Genomic DNA, 16063 nt, shown 5'->3' with positions numbered 1-16063 from the left:
TGAGAACTTTTTTTTAAATCTCCATCTTACTGATGAAAAAAATTGTGTCCCAGAAAATTTAATAGTTTGTCCAAGGTCACATTACTAGTTAACTGGTGGAGCTAGGATTTGAGCCCCTGTAGGCTTCAGAGCCAATGCCTTAATTATATACTATACTATACCACCTCCATAGCAGCAAATATGAAAGAGACTATAGTGATAGAAACTGAAAAGTAACAAATACCTTGAATATGTGCCAATCCAACAATCTGCAGATAGATTCCACAGAATTAGAAACTTCTGTACTATTTTATGTGGAACATCCACCTTTCCTTTCAAACAACCCCAGCTAGAACAAGAACTTGCCAAATGGCTTGAACACAGTAAGAGCAACTAAACAATCTCAAGAACTTATACAAAATCATTTCACAATATATGTAAAACAAATCATCACTTTATATGCCTTCAACTTATATAATGACATATGTCAATTATTTCTCAATAAAACTAGACAAAAAAGAAAAGAAAACTTAAAACCTAAAACGTTTTCATAGCTACTTCATAGAGCTAGTATAGCAGCTTGATTTATAGTCAACAATTTGTTCCCTGTGGAAAAAATTTTTTTTATCATACAGTAGATGTCATATGAATATTCACTCCAAGTTACTATGAATTTTAAGCATAAGCATTGTGGGAGAAAATAGTGTTCACTTTTTAATTGTTTAGTGTTTAATTTTAAAATATTTCATTTCTATTCAAGTTGAATTTGAGCAACATATGCTGCCAAATATTAAAACAAAAATTGGCTTAACTGATTATTAACCATATTTTATAGAAACAAGTTTTATTTATAATCTATTATCAATAAGGAAGAAGACATATAAAAACACACATTATTTTTCGGCAGAGATCATCAAGAGATTTGTATTTCAAGTGCTGTATATACTCCAAATATCTAAACCCACTTGTATTTATTTTTTAAAAGGAAAAAAGAAAGCAAAAAAGGTCAATTTCTAACTTCACAGAACATTAGTGTGTACTTTGAAAGTACTGATTTTGCCTCTGACAGTTATTTCACTCCATTAGAAAATTATGGCTTAGAGATGATTAGAAATGTAGCAGAATATTACCTGTGCATGATGGCAATTTATTACTAAGCTTTCTCAATTTTAGTCCCTCTATACTTCTTTCCTTTATGCAGACTGCCAGACATGCCACTATACTACACTACAAAAAAGTAATAATAAGAAATTTTATTTGTTAACTGGATTAGAAGACTTTTCTGGATCATCATTAAACCATTACTATATTTCAAGTTATATTATTCACATACTCTTAGGAATGAAGATAAATATATCTGAGTGTTTTTCTTAGTACACATATTTCTTCACTGAACATGTCTGCCACTTCCTTAATGATTTGAGGATTTTTATGAAAGTGCAGCAAGAAAACATTGGAGGGTTTTTAATGGGGAGGTAACATGACCCGATTTACATTTCTAAAACATCTGTACACTGTATGGAGAATGGATTAAGTATGCAAGAGCAGATGCCAGAAGACATGTAGTGTTGAGATTACATAGCTAGGCTTAGGGTAGAGCTCTAAGATGGAGAAAAGTAGACAGATTTATCATATATTTGAAGGTACAGTCCACAAGACTCAGTGGTAAATCTGATATGTGTTGAAAAAGAAAGAATGACTCTTGGTTTTAGCATTCTATCAATTAGAGATAATTTTATTTTGAGTCATTTTTTCTCTATGTATGAGGAAGTTGGATCTCTATTGTATTAATTCAGAGTATATTTTATGAGTATACTTTTCCCACACTTTGCCAATCTGTCAGTACAGTTGATTTCACATCATCAGGGCTATTGTGTCCTTCTTGCCCCAACTCCTGGTGGAGGATCACCCATCCCCCCCAAAGGAATTATTTCAAAGGGACCTTCTCAAAGGCCTGGGGAGGCAGAGGTTTCACATAAGCATTAAAACTTCATAGCCTAGAGTTAGGAATCAATCACACATAAAGAAAAGGTTGAATCTTAACTTTTCCTGGAAAAGACTTCTCTTTGGGGAAATATAGTAGAATGTTGATATTTGTAAATATTTAGAATCCAGTGGATTCTATTTGAATATGCTTATGTTTCATAATTTTTCTGATTATCTTTGTTGTTTAACTGAGTAACCACTGGTTTTGACAATCTTCATAAAGCCCTTTTAAGTGGCAAACTGACAGCTTTGATTATGATTATAACAGAGATTGTGTAATGGTATAGAAGTTATATGAAAGTAAAAATAACCATATAATTCAAAGTAATCTTACTTGAGCTCAGTAAAAACTCTGCATTATATAAGAAAGTAAACTGTCTCCCCTTACAAACAGCATTGAAGACCATAAAAATAAAGTGCAAATAGAAAATTCATTTTGTCATTAATTGACATTTACGTGTTTCAATTATATCTAAGTTATTAAAATATAAAAGTTTAAATATTATACAAGAACTTCATGAAGACTGTCTCGGAAGAAAAATATGCTCACTGCTTATCACACTGCATGTGGATCAACTGAAAATTAAATTTACAATGCTGCTTAAAAAGAGACCAAAAGAATGTCCTAAAGTACTAATTCTGGTTGGTAGTATTATGAGTATTATTCATTTTTTTAAATTTATTATATTTTATAATTTTATACTACTAAAATGTAAAACTTTTGAGATCAAATAAGGGTTATCGTATTAAATTTAAAAGATAAAGGGCATACATCCTGATTTCAAAGCTACAGAAACTAAAATGTGTGGTACTGGCGCAAGAATAGACAAATGGGTCAATGGAATAGAATTTAGAGTCTAGAAATAAACCCTTACGTTTACGTTCAATTGGTTTCAAGAAAGGTACCAAAACAATTCAATGGGGTTTTTCAATAAATGATGCTGGGACAACCAAATATCTACATGCAAAAGATGAAATTGGACCCTATCTCACACCATATACAAAAATTAACTCAAAAATTGATCAAAGACTAAACGTGAAAGTTAAAGCTATAAAGTTTTTAGAAGAAAACCTAGGCATAAGTCTTTGGGACTTTGAAGTAGTTTTGGGGACTGTGAATTAAGAAATCTTTGGTTTCTTGTATGTGGCACTAAAAGCGCAAGCAATGAAAGAAAAAGAGAACTTGGACTGTATTAAAATTTAAAATGTTTATGCTTCAAAGGACACCATCAAGAAAGTGAAATAAGGGACTTCCCTGGTGGTCCAGTGGTTAAGAATCCGCCTTCTGATGCAGGGGACGCAGGTTTGATCCTTGGTTGGGGAATTAAGATCCCACATGCTGCGGGGCAACTAAGCCCATGCACCACAACTACTGAGCCCATGTGCTCTAGAGCCCGCATGCCACAACTAGAGAGCCCACAAGCCGCTACTACTGAGCCCGCGCACTCTGGAGCCCACGTGCCACAACTACTGAGCCCGCGTGCTCTAGAGCCCGTGTGCCACAACGAAAGATCCCGCACGCCACAACAAAGACCCCGTGTGCTGCAACTAAGACCCGACACAGCCAAATAAATAAATATTTTTAAAAAAGAAAGTGAAATGACAACCCACAGAATGGGAGAAAACATTTTCAAATTATATACCTGATAAGGGGTTTGTTTCCAGCACATATATACAATATATGTAAAGAATTCTTGCAACTCAACAATAAAAATCGAATGTCAAATTTTAAAATGGGAAAAGGGTTTGAATATACCTTCTTTCTCCAAAGAAGATATATGAATGAAATAAGCACATGGAAAGATGCTCAACATCATTAGTCATCAGGGAAATGCAAATCAATAACACAATGAGATACCAGTTCACACCATTAAGATGACCATTATCAAAAAGACATACTGTAATAAGTGTTGGCAAGGAGGTGGAGAAACTAGAACTCTCATACATTGCTAATGGGAATGTAAAATGATACTGACACTCTCGAAACAGTTTGGCAGTACCTCAAAATATGATACATAGAGTTACTATATAACCCAGCAATTTCACTGCTAGGTATCTACATATGAAACTTATAAAGAATTATGTCCCCACAAAAGCTTGTTCACAAATAGTGGAAACCCAAATGTCCATCAACTGATGTAAAGACAAACAAAATGTGATCTATCCATACAATGGACCACTATTTGGCAATAAAACAGGATGAAGTACTGATACAATAAGGATGAATGTTGAAAACGATGTGTTAAACGAAGGAAGCCAGACACAAAAGGCCACATGTTATATGAGTCTGTTTACATGAAATGTCCATAATAGGCAAATCTACAGAAATAGAAAGTAGACTAGTGGTTTCCAGGGACGGAAGGAAGAGGTGAGGTGGGGGTAGGGAGTAACTATTAATAGGTACAGGGTTTCTTTTTGGCATGATGAAATGTTCTAAAATTAGATTTTGCTGAGACTTTCAAAATTTTATAAATACTATAAAAACTATTGAACTGTACGTTCACTCTAAATGAGTGAACTTTATGGTATTTATGTATCAATAAATATTTTTAAAAATATTCACGGCAATAGTGTTTGTAACAACACATTATTCTGACAATAATCCTAATATCCATTAACAGTAGAATAGATAAATAAACTTGAATATTTACACTCTACCATGTCCATGGCGGTGGAAATGAGTGAGATATATACTAAGAGTATAAATAAAGAAAAATCTCAAAAACCTATCACTGAACAGTAAAAGGAAGGTACAGAAGTACATAGAATGATTACATTTATAGATTTCAAATAGGCAAAACTAAACAAAGTAACTCTTCTCTGACTTGATTACACGCTTAAAGGGAAAACAAAATCAATGTCATGGTTAACAATTTGTCCCTATTATAAAATCTTTAATTTTTAAAGTTTAAGATTATTTTGCTGGGAAAGAAGCCCTTCTTCTCTAAAAATAGACACCATCAATATCTTTATCTTCATACTGCACTTTATTTTACCAAATTCTTATTCAAAGAAAGTTAAAAAGAAAAAAAAAACTCTTGATAGAAATGTCAATATAAATGATGAAAAAATACTAAACATTACAAAAACACACTAAACACTGTAAACATAAGGGTAGGTCCATATTTTATCCCATAGTGATTGATGGCAGATTAAGAGACTGCAATTGAGGACAACAGCATTTTTTATTCCAATTAGTGATGAAAGATTTCATAGAGCCTCATAATACTTTAAGATCTTCTGTTTCAAACACAAAGAGATTATGAAGTAGAAAGGCTTTAAAACTAAACTGTCTTTATTTTGAGGCCATTTTCTCATTTTACAATTCTCTGCTTATGTATTTAAAGTATGACTGAATGAGAAAGCTACAGTATCCCCACACTTATCAATTTACTATGTGGTTTATAAGATGATTTAGGTTGTATCATTTCTGAAAGAACAGTGAAGGACAAGATTAGTGGGTTCCTGAAGACTTTGATTCAACATTTGAATATTTGAATATAAACATTTGAATATTTTTAAAGGCACCACAGGGAATTTTAAGGAAACCACTGAATTAGAGACTTTTTAAAGTCCCAATTCCAGTTTTACACTGTAAAATACAATAACCATGTAAAGCAACTAGTTAGTAACAACAGAATGGTACTAGGTTAGTAAAGTTATCAAATCACAAATCTTGGAATATAAACACACTGCTTTGTGATGAGCAGAGTAGCTGTTCTATCTGCTAAGAAAAACTGAAATCACATCCACTAGGAAGGCCTGATAGGCAAAGAACACAAAATGAGTAACCAGAATCATTCTTTTAATAAGGTACATTCTTCAAGGCACTTACTCACAGTGAAAATTAGAAATTACGTGATAAGGAGTTCTCATTATCTAGCTGTGTGGTAATATTTTTCTTGTAGATATATGTAAGCAATCTCTACGCTGTGATTAGATCTCAATTTTTACCCAAAGGTTTTTATACCTTTCTGCAAAAATGGACATTAGGAATCAAGAGAAAATTATTAAGATTCAGGTTTCTCTATTTCTCCAACTTGGCAATGAAGCAGTAACATGGTATGTCAAAAACACCTAGAACTAAAGAACAAATTTAACTCTGTGTACCTTATCCATTTGTGGTTATTTACATAATAGTCATCTCCTACAGACTTCACAGAAATTTTAGAAGGCATCTGATTTTTTTTAAGTGGTTGTCTCATAATATCCTTAAATTCCTTTCAAAGGTAAATTCTCCCTTGGGTTTCCCATGTTATGTCCCTTTCTGCAGACACATGTCAATGGAAAGCCAGAGGAATTACCTAAATAGGATGGAGAGAGTGCCAAACATAGTAGTCCAGGCCTGTGTCAGAGTTGAACCTCTTTTGGTTCTACCAATTCCCACCTCCATTTCCACCACGATCCCCTCCCAGCATGCATTATAGGTCTGCTTCTGAATGGTCCTATTTCTACAAAGCTACACATCATCAAGCAAAAGTTCCCTCTTATGTCCTTATTTCTACCTTCAATTGATTTATTGGCTCAACTTCTCTAACGTTCTTTGGAAAAGAAGTTACATAAATAGGAACTTTCTTCTGGTTAGGACATGTTGACTAGAACAAGGTTATCTTGGATTCTTAATATATTTTGAAAGAACAAATACCAACAATTAAACACTGACCATCAATATGTCTTTTGTTTTTTATTCTTTCAAGAAGAAGAAAAATATGAGAATAAGAAAACAACTCTATTAAAAAATGGCCAAAGACCTTAACAGACACCTCATCAAAGAAGATATACAGATGGCAAATAAGCATATGAAAATATGCTGTACATCATATGTCATCAGGGAAATGCAAATTAAAACGACAATGAGATTCAACTACATACCTATTAGAATGGCCAAACTCCGGAACACTGACAACACGTGATGCTGGTGAGAATACAGAGCAACGGGAACTCTTGTTCATTGCTGATAGGAATGCAAAATAGTACAACCACTTTAGAAGACAGTTTGGCTGTTTCTTGCAAAACTAAACATTCTCTTACCACTTGATCCAGCAATTGTGCTCCTTAATATCTAACCAAAGGAACTGAAAACTTACATCTACACAAAAACCTGCATACGGATGTTTATAGCAGCTTTATTCATAATTACTAAAACTTGGAAGCAACCAAAATGTCCTTTAGTAGGTGAAAGGATAAATAAACTGTAGTACATTCAGACAATATTATTCAGCATTAAAAGGAAAAATGCTATCCAGCCATGAAAAGACACAGAGTAAAGTTAAATACATATTACTAAGTGAATAAAGCTAATATGAGAAGGCAATATACAGTATGATTCCAACTCTATGACAGTCTTGAAAAAGAAAACTATGGAGACAGTAAAAAGAACAGTGGTTGTTGGTGTTGAGGGGTGAATAGGCAGAGCACAGAGGATTTTTTAGGGCAATGAAAATACTCTATATGATAATTATGAATATATGTCATACACCTGTCCAGACCCATAGAATGTACAACACCAAGAGTTAACCCTAAGGTAAACTATAGACTTAGGGTGATTATGGTGGGTCAATGTAGGTTTATACTTGGTAAAAAATGTACCATTCTAGTGAATGATATTGATAGTGGTGGGAGCCATCCATGTGTGGGGTAAGGGGGTATGTGGGAAATCTTTTTACCTTTCTCTCAATTTTACTTTAAACCTAAAATTGCCCTAAAAATAATAAGGTCTTAAATAAAAACAAATAATAATATTAATAAAAGGCTGAATAATTTATCAAAATATCACTATGTGTTTTTTATTCTCCCATCCATAGGTATTTTCCCCTCTCCATCCCAAGATTTTCTAAGCTTATGTGTCCCCTTGCCTTGCCTCAAATGTTTTTGTGTCCAAATATAAAACAGAAGCTTTTGAGTACCCAGAACATAATACCTTCTCCTGGATTTTATATTCAAAAACTTAAACTCATAGAAGGAATTACTGGGGTTCCAAAGAAAAAGAAGAGAAAGTTGAGGGATTTGAGGTAGGGGGAGGAGGAAGTAGGAGAGCTTCTCTTAAAGAGGTGGGGGACCACAGCTCATCTCCACACAGATGTATCCATACACCCTCTTTCCAAAAGGTGAGTAGCTTTCTGATGGCTCTTAAAGGTAACCTGTGGAAGAGTGATGGGCATAGAATACTAAGAATCACGTCCATGGGAACCTTAGGGAAAGATCTTATGCCCAGTCTTGGCACAGAAATGACAATGCTATAATGTAACTTAGGATATGAACAGTCAAGACTAAAGACTGAGGGCCATAAAAAAGAATGAAATAATACCATTTGCAGCAACATGGATGAACCTAGAGATTATCATACTAAGTGAAGTAAACCCGACAAATATGATGTCACTTATAGGTGGAATCTAAAAAAAAAAATGATACGAATGAACTTATTTACAAAACAGAAACAGACTCACAGACTTCAAAAGCAAGCTTATGGTTACCAAAGGGGAAACGTTGCAGGGAGGGATAAATTAGGAGTTTGGGATTAACACATACATGCTACTATACATAAAATAGATAATCAACAAGGACCTACTGTATGGCACAGGGAACTCTACTTAATATTCTGTAATAACCTATATGGGAAAAGAATCTGAAAAAGAATGGATATATGTATATGTATAACTGAATCACATTGCTATACACCTGAAACTAACACAACATTGTAAACCAACTCTACCAATATAAAAAAAAATTAAATAAAAAAAGACTAAAGACCGAGGAATATAATGTTCTGAACTGTAAAGAACTCTTAAAACCTTTGGGTGATAAAGGTGGCAGGGAAAGAGCCTTAGTAATGATTAAGGTTTAATTTCTTGGTAGTCCATCAGGATGGGAACTTGGAGAAAATCTGACCTGGAAAAATGAAGGGTATACAATAGCTTTTTATCACCTCATGTTGTAGAATAAATACTAAATTTTCTACAATAACAACACTGGTAGAAAAATTCCATGTATATACACCATACCTTTTCCGCTCAAGTTTAGATGACCAGACAGAATGCTTCCAGAAAACCACTAATCAATTTTTTCAATTTAAGAAAGGTCATCTATAGAACCATCAAGATATTTGATGCAGGGCTTCCCTGGTGGCACAGTGGTTGGGAATCTGCCTGCCAATGCAGGGGACACAGGTTCGATCCCTGGCCCAGGAGGATCCCACATTCCACAGAGCAACTAAGCCTGTGTGCCACAACTACTGAGCCTGTGCTCTAGAGCCCGTGAGCCACAACTACTGAAACCTGCGCACCTAGAACCTGTACTCCGCAACAAGAGAAGCCCCCACTCGCCACAACCAGAAAAGGCCTGCGCACAGCAAAGACACAATGCAACCAAAAATAAAATAAATTTTTAAAAAAAGGTATTTGATGCAGTGGCCACAGCAGAAACATGTCTTGTGTGCACAATAAGGAGTATAAAGTATAACAGATTTCTCTGAGTAACACATAAAAGCCAATCATTCTTCTCACTCAGCGGAACAAAACCAAAAAGAAATGAACTATAAAAATGTCAGACCTCCACTTCTAAAAGTATGTAATTTTGTTCTTCTCACATGCATGGAAATAGTCTAAACTTTTGAAGAGTCAACTCAATTCTTTGTATTAACAGTAGGCTATAATTTTTAAAAATAAGCTCAGAGAGAATTTATATCTAATTTTAGAGTAGACATTTTCAAATTCACTTGACTATCTATAGGAATACTACAGTATAGAAGGTAACTATCTTTATAGGAATTTATAACTTACGAAGCCTGATACTGGAGACAAATCTCAGGAATAGATATAATGCTTGTATGTTTAATTATTTCTTAAACACTGCACTTCTTGAAGGCAATAGATCATTCACATTGTAACCCCCTTTGCCCTAGTATATTGCTTTGCACATAGTAGGCATTCAATAAACTTGTTTTGAATTAAATTTAACTTTCCTTAAACTTCAGGTTCCTACCCAAAAGTAAACTGTACTAGATGATTTGGGTGCCTCTCTTAAATCCCTTTTACAGGATAATATGCCCATTTCCCAGCTCTTCAAGTTGCTATTGCTAACAGCTTATACCTGTGACCTTCTCCAGAGCATTGCCTCAGCAGGAGATGCACTGGAAATTATATCACCATAATCCCCCCACTATGTCCACCCCAGGGGATGGCCAATGATTGGTCGATATGGGGTACAGAGTCTGGTCCTCTTGACTCAAAGCAGGACAGCTCCAGGTTGGACCATTTATGCCTCAGAGCCCTCTAAATCAGGTTAAGGCTAGACTTTCCCCAAGACTTTATCATTGCTCAACTTCTCTGCCTTCCTTATCCTGCTTCCTTTACTCCCTTATAGATCTGTCCTGAAAAGCACTTCCTCATCAACTCACATATACCTAAATCTGTGTCTTGGACTCTTCCTTTAATGAATGTGATCTAAGATACAGTGACTCTTGTTCTTGTTTCCCTCTCTCTCTCTCATGCGTGCACCATTCCATTAATACAACCACACCTTCCATAAAGTGACTTCAGGTTTATTTCTGCTTAACTCTGCTTAATAAGTACACCAAGCAAAGACAAAGGGGTGGTTCCTAAAAAGGCAGAGGGTCCCACACAGGCCTGAGAGGTTTTTCAAGAAAGAATCTTTGAGTTTGCTCCTGCAGTATCAAGACTATTTGAAAGTGCAGTTGCAATGCTGAACATAACCAAATGTAAAATTCAACTAAAGGTCTAGATTTTAAGAGAAAATCAGGCTTCTGGCTCTGTGGGAAAAATACACATTAAAATTATTTGTCATTACTAATTATGACTTAAAATTGTACAGTAACTGGAAAGACCACTAAGATAAGAATCTGGTGACCTCATCACCAACAAATAAAGTATTTAGTTGGCTTATTGTGCAAAAGTTTATAGTAAACTTATATGTGAATATTATATAGATTACAAAATTTGATATGTGAATTACTACAAACTAGAACTTTTTCATGAACATCTAGTAAACAGAAGAGTTGAGGTAAAGTATAGTTTTTACCAACAACAAGGATGGTAAAATAAATGACTACCTTCAAGAGCCAACTCAGTCAGAGGCTTACACTTCCAACTCTCGCTCAGTGTTGATAATCAGATGACTTCAAGCTACAACTCTCTAAGTCTCTTGTTCTTCATGGTCTCAAAGTGAATACAGAAGCTCCAAATATCTCATTTCCACATCACTTTCAAAGACAAAAAGCATGGGGAAGGGTAGCTTTCTCTCACCGGGGAAGAAATCTTTCCCAGGAGCCCCCAGCACATGTCCCGTGGCTCAGATCATTTTCTCTATGTGAAATGTGAACAAAATGGGAGGAGATGGTGGAAAAAGTTTGGGGCCAGGCAACAAACAGTTCTGCTATAGTCAGCATAAGTCAAGGAATCCCCTTTAGCAAACCTATTTCCGAGTCTCTTTCTCAAAGTTATAAACAGCCATTTAACCAAACTCAAAGCTTTTTCATCTCAGACAAGATATATTTGCATATTTCTACACTGCTAGTTGTAAGGGAGAGATACATTGATTACAATTCAAAGTTGTACACAGTGGCATCGTATAACTTTTCTCAAATAAGGAAAAAGGCCTAAAAATAAAATTGCTTTCCTCTGTACATTTTACAATATTACATAACTGTCCACATATAACAGCCACTAGGTTCACGTTGTCCACTAAGAGGAGGCATGGGTGTAAAGTTAAGAGCACAGAGAGCCAGATAGAGGTGAGTTCAATCTAGCATCCTTCACTTACCAGCCACGGACCTTGGGTCAGTCATTTTACCTCTGTGTGCCTCAGTTTCACTATCTGCAAAAGGGCCCTATTAATCCCTACCTTGCTCTTTTGAGGATGAAGGTTTATGCTTAAAAAAAAAAAAAGCACAGTTTCTGGGCCAGAGTAAGTAGTCAATAAGTGTTAGCTATTATTTTGAGTTCAAGAGTCTGAAAGCTGAAACGATGACAGTCATCTAGCCAATTCCCATTCTCTCCCTCACCTAGAGCAAAAAAGTAAAAATGACCAGGATCGGCTTCATCCCTTTCCAACCTAAAGGTTTCTGAGAAGTTATGATTTACTGGTAAGAATTTACAGGCCTGAATGATCCCTTCAGAGAGACTTCCTAAAGCAGGCCTCCTAGAAGACTTGTGACTCACTGGACTTAGTTTCTATTATTCCCATGAACTGTACTATGGAAATGCAAAAGGGGCTAATCTCACTTTAGTCTATTTTTCATTACCACTAATGGCTTTCACATGTCTTGGTCTGAGTGGTAGGTTTTATGTGAGTATCTCTTGTTTCAAATGTAAAATAATTGCATGATTATAACAAACATAATTTCGATCCTGTAAGCCTCCTAGACGGCATCAGTTACCCATGCTGAGAAGGAAACTCAATATTTGAAATGCTTTCCTACATTTCAAAAACATATGTGTGGTACATCTGTGGTACAAAACATCTGTGGTACAAAACATATTTTTATTAGTGAAATTCTTCTAGATGCTTTTTTCTCTGCAAAGGTATACCAACCACACATTAGAGTGAATGGCTTTTCTAACCATACTAGTAATTTTACAATATAGTTTTAAATTTCTCTTTGCTATTCCAGTTCTTATACCAAATGAGCTATGTCATGAATTAACAATACTTGAGATCTTTAAGTATATAATTAAGAAATTATATAAGCCAGTTCTCAGTTCCTAACCCATAACTGTCCTGTATTTCATTTTGTCTGGGTCCACTGGTGGATGGAATCACAACGTACCTAGCATTAAACACCTTCTTTTTGGAACAGATATTTTTGGTTTACAGAAATAAAATACCATGAAATAAAGACAATAGTTTCCAGAGACATTATGAAAAATACATCCAGTAAGAAATTTAAGTCTCTCTCATAAAAAATGAATAAAAATGGATGAATCACTTAACCATATGGAACAATACAGATAAATACATTGCATGCTGTATTCTGTATATAATATTGTATATAATACAATATATAATAAAAATATATGTCAGTCAGTTTTTGCTGCATAGCAAACAACCACAAAATCTCAGTGATATACAACAAAGGCACTTATTGCTTGCTGACTTGTCTGCAGGTCAGTCGGGCTTCAGCTTAAGGCTTGGCATGGCCAGGCTTGACACAAAGCTGTTAGATGATTCCAAGTCCATTCTAGATTCCAGGTCTGTGCCTTTCCTTGTCTTGGGCCCAACAGGTTACCCAGGGCATACTATCATGGAGATGGCAGAAGAGCATAAAGGCAAGTCCAACATATATAATATGAAACCATTCATGTAAAATTTTTTAATAAACACAAAAGCAAAACCCTGCATTCTTTATGGATATGCACATGTATAATAAAGAATAAAAACATGAATGGAAATAGAATGACTTCAATATAGTGAAATGGAGGGAGACGAGATAAACCTGGATTTTAGCTATAAAAGTAAAACCTAATTAAAAAGAGAGTCCACAAAAAATATGGCAAAATATGAACATCTCTTAAATCTCAGTGTGTGGTGAGTAAATATATGTCTATTATAATTTTCGTATATTCAAAATAATTCATAATTAGAAATTATGAATGGTTTTAAGTTTTTGAAAAACAGCATAAAGACTAACCAATTGCCCATAATACTTCTGGAAAATATTGTCTCATGGGAATCATAGATTAATTGAGCTGAAACAGTATTTGAGACAGTCTGAAAACTCTACAAATGCCCTCAGTAACTTAGCCATATATTAATAACTCTCACTATCTAGGACTTCCTCTCCTTTCATAGCAATCAGGGGCTTTGTTCAGAACACTTCCATAATTTATGAGAAATCTTGATGTTTGATAACAACTTTAACTGTGGAGTTGACCACATGTACTTGAACAATCTGATATTTTCTGGATTTCTGTCATGCTTATAACTCCCCAGGGATATTTTTAATACATGGAGATTATAAGTAGCTAATAGAATGACAGCCAAATCTGATCATCTTCTTTGTTTTAAGGACAGCTCTTACTGGGTTGCAAACAGAGACTGAAGTAAAATCTGGATGTGTCCTCAAAAAGAGAATGCTCCAACCTGAAAATGAGGTGTTCAGCCAAACTTCACCAAAAGGAAAAAGAGCTACCAATGTGAACAGTGAGTATATATGTTAGCATTTGTTTTACATGTATTTTCCCACAGAATCTTTGCAGGGAGAATATCTCTTCCTCCATTCTCACTCTCAGTTGAAATTATCACTGTTGTCCTAGTCTCAGCTAAGTGTCACGAAAACAATTTTAAAGACTGATTTATACCAATATGTAACCTATGTACACAGCCCTGGAATTCATACCAATATGTAACCTATGTACGCAGCCCTGGAAACAGGTGTAAAAACAAAGTTATTATACTGTGACTGAAAGTGAAGACTAGCTATAATTTCCTTCAAAAGACCGAAATAAAATAGTACTATAGTGTAGAGATACTCTAAGGTAGTCTATTTAGTAAATAAATTAATTAAGCATATCATTTATTTAGAAAATGATTACAATTGTTCATGGATAACATTAATGAACTTGGAATTCCTGCATCTTAGAACAAATATGGCCAACCAGACAACTCAATGTTTTCCTTAACCTAGAGAAGGCAAATGAAGACACCAAGAGAGAGCAATGGCCCCACAATAGCACAAACTCGCTAGATGATAAAATTTTAAGTAAGAAGAAGAATGGGCAAACATACATTATTGGGCATGAAGTTCTATTTTCCCCTGCAGGAATACATCACAGCCCCCGGACTAATGTATTCATCCAATTTCTCACCTTAAGCCCCAGAAGACACCAGCAAGTCTTCTTATTCCATAGAAGAAATTAGTATTTTCCCTTCTATGTAGCCCTGTATCAACTACCTACATAATACAACATACTAGAGGAGCCATGAATAATAGCATGGATTTTAAAAGCCTTCTAAGGCAAATAATCTCCCTTCTGCTCAGAAAACAAGGCTAAATAAAGTCTCTGACAACAAGCATATAACTAAGTATTCTATAGGCACTATGCTCATTCAACAAGTATTTCCTGAGCACCTACTATGTGCCAGATATAATGCTAGACCCTGAGGATACAGTTGATGGCAGGCAGCCTCTCACCCCCAGTAATCCCTACTCCCCGTTATTCATCTTGTGTAATCCCCTCCCCGAGTCACTAGATCCAGTGACTTCCTTTTAATGACTAAAAATGGCAGAAGTGATTGGATGTCACTTCCCAAATTAGAATATGAAAATACTGTAGCTTCTGTCTTAGGTTCATTCAAATTCTCTCTCTCTCTCTCTCTCTCTCACCAGTCACCCTAGGGAAAGCCAGCTTGCCAGGGACAGAGGCAGCCCTGGCCCACATGAATTAACTTAGAATCATCTAGGCCTGCCAACAACCACAGGAGTGAGCTTGAGAGCAAATCCTTCGACCCAACCTCAAAAGAGAGCTTGAGCCAGAGGTACCCAGCTATACCACATGCACATAAATCCAGACCCACAAAAACTGTAAGATAATAAATGTTTGCTGTTTTAAGCTGCTAAATGTGGGGGTAATTTGTTAAGCAACAATAGAAAACTATTACACTATGATTTACAAGACAAACAAGGTCCTTGCCTAAGCGCAAATGAGTGGGTAGACATGGATAATAAACACAGACAGAGAGAATACAATTTTGTATAATTTTAAATGGTATGGGGAAAGTAAAACAAAGTAATGGGATACAGGGTGATTGTATAGGTGGGTGGAAAAAGAAGATCTCTCTGTGGAGACCAAAGTGAAGAGGACCTGAGCAAAAGGATATGTGCTACTGTAATAAATTAAATGAAAAAGTAGATATGAGAATCCAGCTATCTGTCAAGCCAAACATTAAAGAAATTTGCAAAAATGTAAAGCGATGCCATTCTTTTCAGTAATTTTTTGTTTTGATAAATAGTTATTTTCATTAAAATGTGATATGTACTATGTATGATTGCTGTCTTTAAATGAATTAATATTTTTCAATTTTAAAATTTTCTGTTTTAATTTCTAATATAATAAATTTAAATAGCTATAATGCACACAAACAA

The 16063-nt window shown here is 35.0% G+C and overlaps 1 long non-coding RNA gene across 2 annotated transcripts in view; it reads right to left on the bottom strand.

The window, feature by feature from the left end:
• LOC308616622 overlaps positions 1 to 16063 on the bottom strand; it is a 251019-nt gene that overhangs the window by 175132 nt on the left and 59824 nt on the right. For both annotated transcript variants that reach the window (XR_014015734.1, XR_014015735.1), the window contains exon 2: positions 6838 to 6919. This is a non-coding gene — a long non-coding RNA (uncharacterized lncRNA). The remainder of the gene's footprint in view (positions 1 to 6837; positions 6920 to 16063) is intronic.

The sequence above is a fragment of the Mesoplodon bidens genome (genome assembly GCF_964165515.1).
Source record: "Mesoplodon bidens genome assembly, chromosome: 4".
Lineage (NCBI taxonomy): Eukaryota > Metazoa > Chordata > Mammalia > Artiodactyla > Ziphiidae > Mesoplodon > Mesoplodon bidens.
This window is presented reverse-complemented; position numbering and strand designations above follow the sequence as displayed.